We start from the raw sequence: 13,738 nt of genomic DNA, 5'->3' as shown, positions 1-13,738 counted from the left end.
GAGCCCACAGCACGATGCTGTCTGTGCAACACAGTAGTGCATCACAAGAATAACAAGTCGTGTGACAATCATTTTCTTCCCTTACATATTTTGTTGCACCTCTGCCGTAGGCGACGATGATGTTGGGGATGTTCCAAGTCACACAACTTGCAATACTACCATGCCGAAGGTGTGCCTCACACTATCACTTGACCTGTTCTGCCATCAAGGTGCTCATGACAGCAAAACATGTTCATCTTCTTACATTTGCATCACAAAAATGCCTTCTCAAAAAAAAATCAGACCTCCCAAAACGCTCTGCGTTACATTAGAAAAATAGAAGGCATTTATTTTTGTGATGCAAATGCTGTAATCTTTTGAATATGTATTGTTTTGAGAAGCCAAACTCTTGACTTACTTGTCCTCAGCAACTGAGTGGAACTACGTTCTTCATCACAGAAATCTGACCAGAACTGGGCTTAGGAGACCATGTGGGGGGTAAGTCGCTGTTATTGGACTACACTGCCGATGGGGATGTCATACCACTTCATCGAGGGAAAGGCTTCTTGAGACGTCATCTGTACTTCTGTGAAGAAGGTGTCGGACGTTTCGCTCCTCATCCAAAGAGATTCGTCAGCGAACTAATAAGTGCTGGTAGCCTAGGCCTTAAATACAGTAAGAGTGGGCGGAATTGGTGTGCCAACACCCTCCTTCTATTGGTTCCTTACACTAAGCCAGGGCGGAGTAGTAGTATAATCCTCTCCTGCTATTAGCACCTCCGATAAAAGGGAAGTGTCGCTCCCTGAGTTGGGTATGAACGACTCTTATACCGGCTCGTTAGCATCTATTGTTCTGGCTCGGCCCTGGCTCCACCTCATTTGCAAGACTAAGAGCTGTGGGTTTTGGTCTCAGTAACCTGCTGAACACAGGGTCCAAATTAAACCTCAAACCACCATTCCGATTCAATGATGGGTTCTGTTGTTTGACAAAAATAGCTTCCTTTACTCCTCTTTCAAACCATCTGTTTTCTTTGGCCAAAATCTTTACGTCGCTGTCCTCAAAAGAGTGATTGGTTGCTTTAAGGTGTACATGTACTGCTGATTGAGGACCACTATTTTTGCCCAGGCTTATCATAATTAGGGATGTCAAAAATAACGCATTAATTAGTTTATTTGATTAATTATGTGAAAGCTTTTAGCGTAATTAATGCATGCGCACCATGTCAAGCCACCCCTCTCTGTTATGACGACAGACGGAGGTGCAGTGGAGTGTCCCCACAGAGTCTGATGCTCTTCAGTAACTTTATTCTGACCTGAACACATGAACAGCAGTGCAATTCCAACACCGTATGTGTATCTCCAACTCACAAACACACACTCCTAGGAACGACACTTCCTCATTGCCACTGGACCACAGCGAGGTGCATTCAGGGGCACTCCGGACATCACAATAACACCTTTATTATGTGTGTATGTGCGGTGTAAAATAAACAGAAAAATTATTCTTATCACTCACTTTGTAACTCTTTGTGCGGGAGTGCAATTTGCTGCATTTAAGTATGCTTGGAAATCCCAGAAGCTACACTCAAAGCAGTGAATTCAACTTTAAAAAATGATGTGGCGTCTTTGAACGTGGCCCCTCATTACTCATTAGAACACAGTTATTAAAGCGTGATTCAAATGTTGTGCTACTATTAAAGACACTAGTGTTTTAGATTTTCAGATACGTGTGCTACCTTTTAGCACGATTTAAATTTTCTGTTCATTTGCTGTTAATACATACAAATATATAACGTCATTTATCTTTTTGTTGATAAAATACAGTAACAAATATTTCTCACATAGTTGCAAATGGTGATTAATCATCATTAATTTGAAAAACGTGATTAATTTGATTAACATTTTTAATCACTTGACAGCCCTAGCCAGAATCTCACACCGGCCCATGTCTACATTTAATAACCCTACAGTATATAATAATAATAATGAATTCATTTTATTTTTACAATAAGCAGAGGGCTGACAAAAAACGAGCTGCGGGTCAGAAATGGCCCCTGGGCAGCACTTTGGACACCCCTGGTCTAGGACGTGTAGTTATTTGAAATGACATTTGATTTTTTTGGGACACCCTGTATAATGTGCTTTTTTTTCCATATTGTGACACAAATCAGAAAAAAAACTAAACTTGTTGTTTCAGTGATTTCTGGTCAAATTGAATTTTTTCTTGGATGAATATGCACAGATAATACTGCTGAGTTGATACTAGTTTGCAGCAGTGTGTAAATGCACTGCAACACACAACAGCAAGATACACAGCTGCATCTGCACAGTTAGATAAGCATACATGCAGGGGTAGTTTCCAGTTTGAGAGATGTTCATTTGACTTTGTGCGCACTCGAGGGGAGTATGAGGCATGATTGTGTTTTTTTCCTCCTTAAGAGATGCCACTTTCTTCCCAGGAGGCCGAGGGAGGACAGAGATGCTTCTTAGCAACCGGAGATGAGAATAAACCTCCACTTTGAGTACTCACCAGAGCAGGAGAAGAAACATGAACGATGCCTGCTGAAAACATAGTAGCAGGCACCAGGAAGTATTGTAACAGCTAGCGTGACATCCTCGGAGGGGAAACAGTAGACCACAGGCCACTAGTCTGTCATGTGTCACCAACAGAAAACCACCTAACAGCTAGTCGCACAACAGCAACGTCATTACGTTCCGCTGTCTTTTTAATAATTAGCCAACTCACTAACTGCCTTCCCGGCTTTTTTATGCAGGCCTTTGCAGCATGTGTGCGCGCTGGGCAACACTACAGCAGATGCCCTACATGTTCGCCCCGCTGCAATAAACTGGAGTACCTTCAAGCGGATCAGCATCATAGCAACAGAGCAGCCGAGCAAACGCATGACGCAGGCGCCTCGTCCATATGTCCTTCCCCGTAAGGAAAAGCAGGCAGTCAGCATAATGCACGCTGACTGACTGAGAGTTTCCCAACACCTCATCTCGTCACTTGTGTAATGTTGTTGGAGTGGTAAAAACGTGCTGAAACTTGTAGAAGTATATTCAGATTGGCAACACAACTGCTTGTACTGTACAGTATATTGATGGACACTACAGTGGTGATGAGCGAGTGTTAAGTTACAGTACCTCCTCTGCCCTGTCTCGCTTGTCCTGCTCTCACAGTTACTGTCGCAGTGGCCTGGTCTGAGCTCCTGCGGGATGCTGGGACATCTAACTAGGCCTGGGACAGCCGATGCACCCTCCCCCGCTGGCCCGGTGCACAAGAGAATGACAGCAAACAGAGAGGAGAGATGGGATATTCTCCCTGCTGCTCGAGCACCACAATGACCGCACGATGTCCCCCTCTCTCTTGTTCCTTTCTCCTAGTTGGTGCTGTCGCCAGCTTCAGTGTGGTGCCGATCCGGTTCCCACCCCCCCGCTTTCTCCTTCTCTGTGTGATTCTCAGCTGCTTCCTGGATTGCACGGGTTTTTCAGAGCATAAACAGCACAGTCTTCAAGCTCCCGGATTTAAATACTGGGCTGGAACATACCACGTGGCAAAAAAAAAAGAAAAAAAAGGGGGAGGGACCGGGACGAACCACCTCAGGCTCCATTGTGCTGTAAAATGGAGGCGGCCCTAGCCATGTAGCCACGCCCACCCTTCGCTCCACCTCCTACCTCCTCCTCCTCTTGACTTATATTTTATTTCTAATACATATGCTATTTTGCCACAAAACTTACTTTGTGCTCATTTTAAATTCGTTTGTGACATTTCAAATATGTAAATATAAATAATAAAAATAAAATACAAATGAAAATGAAAATAGATTAAAATAATGAAAAAACAATTAAATAAATTGGTAAACATTTTTTAAATAAATAACTACAAATAAGCTAGCAAAATAAAAACAAGAAATAGAATGTATTAACATTTTTTAAAAGACAATTAAAAAAAGACTCTTGAAAAGTATCTAAGCTGGTAAAAAAATAAATAAAAAAACACAAATAAATACAAATAAACTGGCACAAATAAAAAAATAAATATCATAAATAAAATAAATTTAAATTCGACGGCGCTCTTTAAAAGTATATTTTAGAAGCATTTGGTGAAATGTAAAATGGTAAAAAATAAAATAAAAACAAATATACATAACAATTTAATAAAAATAATGCAATAAAATAAAATAAGATGGCAAAAATAAAATAACTATAAATTAAATAAATTAAAATTAAAATTACAAAAGTATATTTTAGAAGCTTTTGGTAAAATCTAAGCTGGTAAAAATAAAATAAAATAAAAATAAGATTGTAAAAATAAAATAAAAACATAACAATAATCTGGCAAAAATAAAATAAGATAAATATAAATAAAATGAATTAAACTTAATGTAAAAAAAAATTATATTTAAAAAATAAAACATAAAAAAATGTAAAGACAACGGCACTATATTTTAGAAGCTTTTGGTGAAATCTAAGCTAAAAAAATAGCACAATATCAAAATAGCGGTGCGAACAGGCGGACGGAATGCAGCCTTCCTCTCTTATGCCTACAATGCTCATTTCCCCTGATGACAACATGATGTTGGGAGAGTTTCCTTCCTTGCTCACATGGCTGCTGCTGCACTAGACAATCAGGGCCTGTGTGCAGCAATTCAGAGGAGAAGAGCTCTGCTGTGTCTACAAAAGTTCATTTTAGCGGGTCAGGACACTAACAAGTGCTAACCCACAAATGAAAAACACTGATCGTTTACATTAATGACGCCGTCACCACATCAAAGGTAATGTTATTACTATTCATATGTGATCGCTGCAAATCATTCCACACAATGTCCTCGGGCACGTCTTTACTAAAATTAGCTCACGGCAGAAATGTTCCAAATGAAGTCTGTGCTTGCCTTGTCAAAGTACTCCCAATGATTCAAACCAATAACTTCCATTAAGCGACTATGTGTTTGTTTAAGCCAAGCATGTCCAAAGTGCGGCGCGGGGGCTATTTGAGGCCCACGGCACGTTCTAAAAATATAATTTCACAGGAAAAAGCAAACATGGAAAAATCTGCCGCAAATTTATAAAATAAAGTCAAAATATTTAGAGAAAAAAAGTTGTAAAACAAGAATAACGCCGTAATATTGGGTTAATTGCGGGTGTCTTTGTTGAGACATCCTGTTGTGTTGTGAATTTTTTTCCCAGACAACTAATCAGCAGCACATGGGAGTAGCTGTGCTCCTTCGTCTCCCAACACAAGCAACAAAAACAGGCATCACTACAGGGGCTAATCTGGAATCCTGCACAAAAAAAATTCCCGTGTGAATTAACCACAGAAGAACACACAGTGAGGACTTTATCGCTCTCTTCGGATCCATTGGGGGGGTTCTTAAAACACACTCTCTTTCCCTACAGCTCAACAAACACAAACTGTAATCCGCAAATTCATGCTGGTAGTGTGGATGCACACTGAGGTTTGCACATTGCCAGTGAAACATTCAAATCTCCTGCTCTCACCTTATGTTATATGACATGATGATAATGCAACATGCACTGTACTGCAACCAGTCCAAAGGTGGAAGTAATAAAACCAATGTTGCATCAGGGTGTGTTTTGATTGATTGTTTCCAGCAACTTATATGACGCTCACATGTACTCTGCACCACCTCCCACCCCTACACATACACACACAAACACCACTTTGCCACTTTATCATGTAACTGGAGACCACACCCCCTACAATAAGCCACTCAACAGTACAGTACAATTGAGTGTAACTCAATGTCATGTTAGATTGTCATAATGAATAATAATATCACAATATCTGTTCAATTATACCCCGTTTAAAGCGGTTCATTGGTTCCAGACCCGACCATGACAAGTGAATTTCCGCACTGTTAATAAAGGGAATATTTTCGTAGTTAGTTCTAAATACAGGTTTTTACTTTATTACAGCCCTGTAGACATAAAATAACACCCTATAGTCACTTTTACACTCTATTATTCTTTTGTTTACATCACATTGCGCAGGCTATGAGAATCACTTCAGGGACAAAAGACAGCTGTCGCTAGCATAGAAAACTACAGAGCTAACTAGTTAGCCTCTCCAGTTTATCTATTCAAAACTTAGTGTTTCAAACTGAGAGGGGAACGACAAAGAAGCCAAAAACTGACCACTTCTGCACAGAATGAGAAAGCCTAGACTTCCCTCTCCCTGCCCACTTCATCCAGCTCCTCCTGGCGGATCCCGAGGCGTTCCCAGGCTAGTTGAAAGACATAGTCTCTCCAATTTTTCCTGGGTCTTCCCCGAGGCCTCCTACTGGCCGGACATGCCCTGAGCACTTCCTCAGGGAGGCATCCAGGAGGCATCCTGACCAGATGTCCAAGCCACCTCATCTGGCTCCTCTCAATGCGGAGGAGAAGCAGTTCTACTCCGGGCTTCTCCCGGGTAACAATGCTTCTCATCTCATCTCTAAAGGCCCTGTCACACCTTGACGATTTAGCCAGCTTACGCCAACGTATAAAAAATTTGGCCAATACGCTGGCGTACGTCAAATAAGTTCTGGGTAAGTTTTGTATAAGTTAAGAGCACGCTGAAGCACACCGGCATACGTCGTAGTACGTCCAAGTCAACCTAAAATTTAGTGCATGCACAAAACTTTTTGACGTATGTCAATGTATGATTCATGCGTCCCGCATACGCGGGCAATAAGTTATGCGATCGTTGACGCCCGTTCACATACGTTATTTGTAAGTTACAAGTCGTAATACGTCAAGATAATATCAAGCGTACCAAAGACGTTTGTTCAACCTATGATTAACGTGCTTTGAACCTATGTGTAACTTATATCGAACGTACCTCTAAGGCACTTGACATATTTAGACGTATTTGACGCGTTCCGAACGACCCCAGAACTTAATTGAACGTGCTGCTAACGTTGACCTACCGTATGATGGCATGTTGGCAGCGTTTAGGGGAATTTGGGTACAAAAATGGGGTTCGCAGGAGGAACCCATCAGAACTCCTCAAGAATCCATGGTGAGCAGATGTGCATGTTGTGTTTTTATAGTCCATGTTTACTGTATACTGCTACATGTTGACCAGTAGAGGGCACAGTGACACTGGGAATGGAACTAACATTTTTTTTTTTTTGCTCTTTGGCAAGATTCAAGATTCAAGATTCAAGAGTTTTATTGTCATATGCACAGTAAAAAGAGAGAAACAATGCACGTTTTAATCAAGCATTATTGATCACGTCAACATAAAGTGCATAGGAGAATTTACATTCAAAAAGAATGGAGAGATACAGCATGTTACTGTCCAAGTTAGCGTTTGCTGGAAAAAACTATTTACAAATGAGTATAAAAGACAGCCGTGAAAAACATGATCATCCATCATAATGACACCGCACCCCAGCAATGAACGATAATAAACGTATTCCTTTAAGTGTTATTGCACAGTGCAACACTTTAATAATACTCAAACAACTTTGGGGAATGGAACTAACAGGAGGGGAAGAGGCGTTACAACCTGCGTCACCTCCATCAGAGAGTGAGAGTGGGAGGGGGAGGCTGTGGGTGGTGATGGATCCCTCCGTCACTGCCCTGATACTTCTTGGCAGCGGTCTTGGAAATTTTCTTCGGCATGATGGTGATGTTGACACTGCGATGTCTAGTGAGGTGAGTCATGAAGTGGCAGTCTTTTTATAGGCCATACGCTGCCGTGGGGATTGTATAAGTTAGACTGGTGTTGGGCATAAGTTGTGAACGCCGCAACACGCTACGCATTCGTTGGTATAAGTTGTCTATAAGTTATAGAAACGTTGTATATAAGTTACTAATACGTCATGTATACGTCGAACTTGTTATGAATACGCAATGTATATGCCCAAAATTGAAAAAAACGTCCACAGTTCAACGTATGTCATCAAAATGATCACGTCGGGCATGCGCTGGCTAAATCGTCAAGGTGTGACAGGGCCTTAAGGGACAGCCCAGCCACCCTACGGAGAAAACTCATTTCGACCGCTTGTACCCGCGATCTTGTCTTTTCGGTCACTACCCAAAGCTCATGACCATAGGTGAGGGTAGGAACGTAGATCGAGCAGTAAATTGAGAGCTTAGCCTTCCGGCTCAACTCCCTCTTCACCACAACAGACCGATGCAGAGTTCGCATCACTGCAGACTCCGCACCAATCTGCCTGTCCATGTCACGTTCCATCCTTCCCTCACTGGTGAACAAGACCTACTTAAACTCCTCCACATGGGGCAGGATCCAATGGCACTTCGGCCTTTTCCAGGCGAGAACCATGGACTCTCACTTGGAGGTGCTGATTGTCATCCCGGCCGCTTCACACTCGGCTGCGAACTGATCCAGTGGGAGCTGAAGGTCACGCCCCGAAGCCAGCAGGACCACATCTGCAAAAAGCAGAGACCCAATCCTGCAGCCACCAAATTGGATCCCTTCAGGACCCTGGCTAGAAATTCTGTCCATAGAAGTAATGAACAGAATCGTTGACAAAAGACAACCCTGGTGAAGTCCAACCCTCACTGGAAACTTAGTCCAACTAAGTCCGACCTGAGGTTTTACTGTATTTAATTAGGATTTGAATCATGTTTCATATTAACACAATGTGCACAGCCTTCAAATTTAGATATTTTTCAATATTACACCAGATTGACTAAACAGTGAAGCTGCTAAGAAAGAGAATATTTGGCGTACTTCACACACTGACCACTGAGTCAATATAGACACATTCCACTTGAATGAAGCAGTCACACACGTGTGCACGTCTGTGCAAAAATTGAGCCGAGTTATAAAATAAACATGAGCCGGTGTTTCCTGGACCGGCTGAGGTCGCAGGATAATAAAAGGTCTCAGCGGTCACGCTTGAGCCGACACGGGTTCATTTGGGATCAAATGACACGAATTAGAATGAAAACGCACCTTGAACGCGTGGAAGGGAAGCGTTGTGCTTAGCCTACATTATTAGTCCATTATATTCCTAAACAGACTGTCAGACTGCATGCCAGTGTTTGTGTAATGTGCTGTGTGAACCAGCAGAGGGCATTCTTGAAATGGACTGTTAACTTCCAGCTTGCCAAGTCAAGTAATCAAACAAATTCGCAAGGATGATTCTGACTGGCTCCCATCACGGCTTTGAGAAAGTTGTGGCCTTTTAACAAGCGTTAAGCGCAGCGTGTGGGGGTGATTAAGTCAAATACTGGGGCTCTGCTGATGATCTGCTCGGCCTTATATTATCTGGCCCACCTGTTGGCGTGATAGCTTTTGAGCTACCCTCTGAAATCCCTTTTCCACCAATGAAAGGCTTGTTCTGTTTCACGGGGGTAGCCGGATTATACGTAGCAGCAGAAAGGCGTAGAATTTTCCAAACAAACACCACAGCCCAAGATGTGACGCGGCCAACATCGTGTACATGTCTTTGTCACTGCATCGTGTATAGGTCGCATATACTGTATGTGTTTGTCACTGCATCATGTATAGGTCGCATATACTGTATGTGTTTGTCACTGCATTGTGTGGATGCAAAACAATGTTCTCCAGCTAAACTCAGTTCTCAGACAAACCTGAAATCTTTGTATCTGGCCCATAGAAACAAAGAGAATGTTTTATTCACCACCATGAGACCCTTTCTCTAAAACCTAATCGTCAGGTTAGAAATCTAGCGGTAATAATGGACCCAGACATGAACTTTAAGAGCCACATTAAAATAAATAACGCTTTTTGCCACCTAAAAAAACACTGCCAAAATCAAGGGAATAGTGTTTAAACCACATTTCGAGAGGCTAATCCATGCCTTTATCACCTACAGGCTGGACTACTGGAACAGCTTTCTCTCTAAACGAGCACAGCTGCAGTGCATCCAGAATGCTGCTGCTCGAGTCCTGACTGCCCTGCTGAACAAGAAGAAGAGGGTCTTCAACTCGGGGGACAAGGAGGAGCTGTGCAGAGTCCAGAGGGAACTCCGGCACAAGATCAGGAAGGGGAAGGACTGCTACAGGAGGAAACTGGAGAAGCGGCTGGAGAAGAATAATGCCAGGGAAGTCTGGAGAGGCCTGAAGACCATCACAGGCCATGGTAAAGGAGTGGGGAGAGACCAAGCCAGTGGGGACAAGATCGGGGCAGATGAACTCAATCTGTTTTTTAACAGATTTGAGTCTGCCCTCCCTCCCTCCCCTACCAACTCACCACTCTTCACCCCCACATCCCCATCCCAGCCATCCTCTACTCCCCTCTCCATAACTGATGATCAGGTGAGAAGTCAGCTGAGGAAGATCAAGGCAAGAAAGGCCCCGGACGGCATCAGCCCTAGAATCCTCAAGGACTGTGCTGACCAGCTCTGTGGAGTTCTCAGGCACTTGTTCAATCTCAGCCTGAGCCTGGAGAAAGTCCCGGCCCTGTGGAAGACCTCCTGTGTGGTCCTGATCCCAAAGACACCGCGTCCCAAGGAGCCTAACCACTTCAGGCCTGTTGCCTTGACCTCTCACCTGATGAAGACCATGGAGAGGATTATCCTGCAGCACCTGCGACCCCTGGTGGACACTCAGCTGGACCCCCTGCAGTTTGCTTACCGGCCTCAGATCGGAGTGGACGACGCAGTGATCTACCTGCTGCACAGATCACTGCTACACCTGGAGAACAGCGGGAGCGCTGTGAGGGTCATGTTTTTTGACTTCTCCAGTGCCTTCAACACCATCCAGCCGGCACTACTCAGAGTGAAGATGGAGAGTGTGGGAGTAGACCAACACCTGACTGCATGGGTTATAGACTACCTCACCAACAGACCACAGTATGTGAGGCTCCGTCACTGTGTGTCTGACATGGTACTCTGCAGCACAGGTGCCCCTCAGGGTACGGTGCTCTCCCCTTTCCTCTTCACCCTCTACACCTCGGACTTCACACACAACTCCACACAGTGTCACATCCAGAAGTTCTCCGACGACACAGCCATCGTTGGTTGTGTTTCAGAGGGGAACGATCTGGAATACAGGACGGTCATCAGGGACTTTGTCAGCTGGAGTGAGCTTAACCAGCTGCAACTCAACACCAGCAAGACAAAGGAGATGATCATTAACTTCCAGAGGAAAACATCTCACTTTACACCGGTGAACATCCAGGGAGCGGACATAGAGTTGGTAGACAGCTACAAATTCCTGGGTGTTCACCTTAACAACAAGCTGGACTGGTCCGTCAACACCCACGCCCTCTACAAGAAGGGCCAGAGTCGCCTCCACCTGCTGAGGAGACTGAGGTCCTTTGGTGTGTGCAGGACTCTTTTACGGACCTTTTATGACTCTGTGGTGGCCTCAGCCATCTTCTATGCTGTGGGCTGCTGGAGAGGGGGCAGCACGGAAAGGGACAGGAGCAGGATCAATAGGCTGATCAGGAGAGCGAGCTCTGTCCTGGACGGTCCTCTGGACTCCGTGGAGGAAGTGGGGGAGAGAAGGATGTTGGCTAAGCTGACATCCATCATGACAACATCTCTCACCCGCTACATGACACTGTGGTTTCCCTGGGCAGCTCCTTCAGCAGCAGACTGTTACACCCACGGTGTAAGAAGGAGAGGTTCCGCAGGTCCTTCATACCGACCGCTGTCAGGCTCTACAACACCTGCACCACCTGAACCATGTTGTAGTCACTATGCATCCTTTACACTGTACTCTTTACTTGCGTATCTTGCTTGCTTGCTGCTGTAACAAGTAAATTTCCCCGCTGTGGGATAAATAAAGTACATACACACACATGCACATACACACTAGAACCAGGAAATATGACCATATTAGTCCAGTACTCAGGTCTCTGCACCGGCTTCCTGTCGCTCAGAGAATACTTCAAAACAGCTCTGCTTTGTGTACAACTTTTTCCATGGTCTTGCGCCAAAGTGCATTTCTGACATGTCAGAGCCATATGAACCATCTCTGAGAAGCTCTCCTGCGGGTGCCCAGAGTCAGGACTAAACACGGCGAGGCTGCGTTTCGGTTTTATGCTGCCAAAATCTGAAACAGTCTTCCAGATGATGTGCATCCTCAACTTTGGCAAGGTTCAAATCCAAGCTGAAAACACTTCTATTCAACTGTGCATTTGACAAATGAAAGTATTTTACATGCAACTTTTAATTTTACATTTTTTTTGTTTTATGGAATTTTACATAATGATTTTAGAATGATTTTATGGAATGATTTTTCTGAAGTAATTTTACCCTTCTTTTCTGTAAAGCACTCCTTGTGTACAAATTGTGCTCCATAAATAAACTTGCCTTGCCCATTTTTTAAGATTCTATACAAAAAAGCATATGAATGTTACTGTAAACCAGGGGTGTCCAAACGTTTTCCAGCAAGGGCCGCTTTGATATTTTACGTTTTGTAAACCAACTCATGTAGATACGCTAAGGAGTTATATACATTTCGGGAACTAGTGGGGGGGGCGGTTTCAGTGGCCGCTATAGGCAGGTGGCTGTTCTATACAGGTGACCGCAAAGACAGGTTTGACTGTACATAAAAAAAAGTTATCAGATATTGGTACCATATTGTTCCTGAGAATCAGAAAGTTATCGGTATCGGTTTGAGAGAAAAAAAGATATTGTGGATCTGTAGTTCCTACCATTACAATTTTTTGCTCTTTCTTGCTCTTCTTTTTTTTTTTCAAAATATTTCAACTTTCTTCTGTTCTTTTCCCATAATATTATGACTTTATTCCCATAATATTTTGGCTTTATTCTAGTAATATGATAGCCATTTCCCAACCTATTTTTTTTGGTTTGGTTTGTTGTCATAATATGACAATTTAAAAATCTATTTTTTTATCTTAATTTTTAATAATCCACAATAATCCACTTTATGCTTCTAAAATTCATTCTGTTTCGCATAATAATACAATTTTATTCTCTTAAAATTACAACTTTTCTTCTCCTAAGGTCACAACTTTCTTCTCTTACTATGACTTTAGTGTCCTAATTGTTGACTTTATTTTCATTAATGTACCGCGGGCCGCCAATGGCCTCCAGGCCGCACTTTGGACACCCATGGTGTAAATCTTCATGAAATCATATAAATCAGCCTAAGTGGTCACAGGAACAACAAAAACTAGGCCAGGCCAGCTTCTCAAAGCGTGGGGACAACTACTATTACTACGGGGGCAATATACAACAACATGCCTACCCAGCATGCCTTGCGGTCCGGTCACACTGTAAATAGTTGTGAAGAGTTACGTGTTTGTTGTTAACGTTAGTTGCTGTTTATTACCCTCCCCATAGCAGTCGTCGGTTATGTGTTTTAAACATTTGGAAGCTTTTGGTGCGGTTCAAGATGGTAAAAACAGAAGACCTGCACATTCAACCAAGAAAGCAGCACTTTGTTTGGAGTATTTGAGTGTACGTCCCGTAACATGTAAAGAAAGCTGCCCAATCAAGTCCTTACTTTATGCAAAGGTTCTTGACTGCCCACTCTTTCATCAACAATACCAGTGTGAAAGCAAACGCTGCCGCAAAAATGTTGGCCAAAAGTATGTTGGCTAGTTAGTAGTACCAAATCAATATGTAATTTTTGCATAACTAACTAACTGAGAAAACAATGCTCAGGTACTTGTTGTGAAAAAAACGGTTGCATCCATTGTAGAGTGAATTACTGCTGCCTACAGCATCACCTGGCGTTTCCAATCAAACGTGTCGGAAGGACATTCTCTTGCCTTGATGGTTGTCTGCATTGCTCTTGTACTGGAACTCCTTAGATCGTGGAGGTGAAGCTAATGTTGTGGCCCG

At 43.1% G+C, this 13,738-nt stretch overlaps 1 protein-coding gene across 6 annotated transcripts in view; it reads right to left on the bottom strand.

Annotated features, from left to right (window-relative positions):
- The window catches only part of LOC129185939 (AMP deaminase 2-like), a 53,811-nt gene that overhangs the window by 26,552 nt on the left and 13,521 nt on the right, over window positions 1–13,738 (bottom strand). The window contains exon 1 of one of the 6 annotated variants that reach the window (XM_054783633.1): window positions 3,123–3,595. The exons of the other annotated variants lie outside the window; for them this stretch is intronic. The gene's annotated coding sequence lies outside the window, so the exon portion shown is untranslated. Of the gene's footprint in view, window positions 1–3,122; window positions 3,596–13,738 lie in introns of those variants that run through there. 6 annotated transcript variants of the gene reach the window in all.

The sequence above is a fragment of the Dunckerocampus dactyliophorus genome, chromosome 8, assembly GCF_027744805.1.
Source record: "Dunckerocampus dactyliophorus isolate RoL2022-P2 chromosome 8, RoL_Ddac_1.1, whole genome shotgun sequence".
In the NCBI taxonomy this organism is placed as follows: Eukaryota; Metazoa; Chordata; class Actinopteri; order Syngnathiformes; family Syngnathidae; genus Dunckerocampus; species Dunckerocampus dactyliophorus.
Note: the sequence above shows the minus strand (reverse complement) of the source record. Positions and strands in the feature narration are given on the sequence as shown.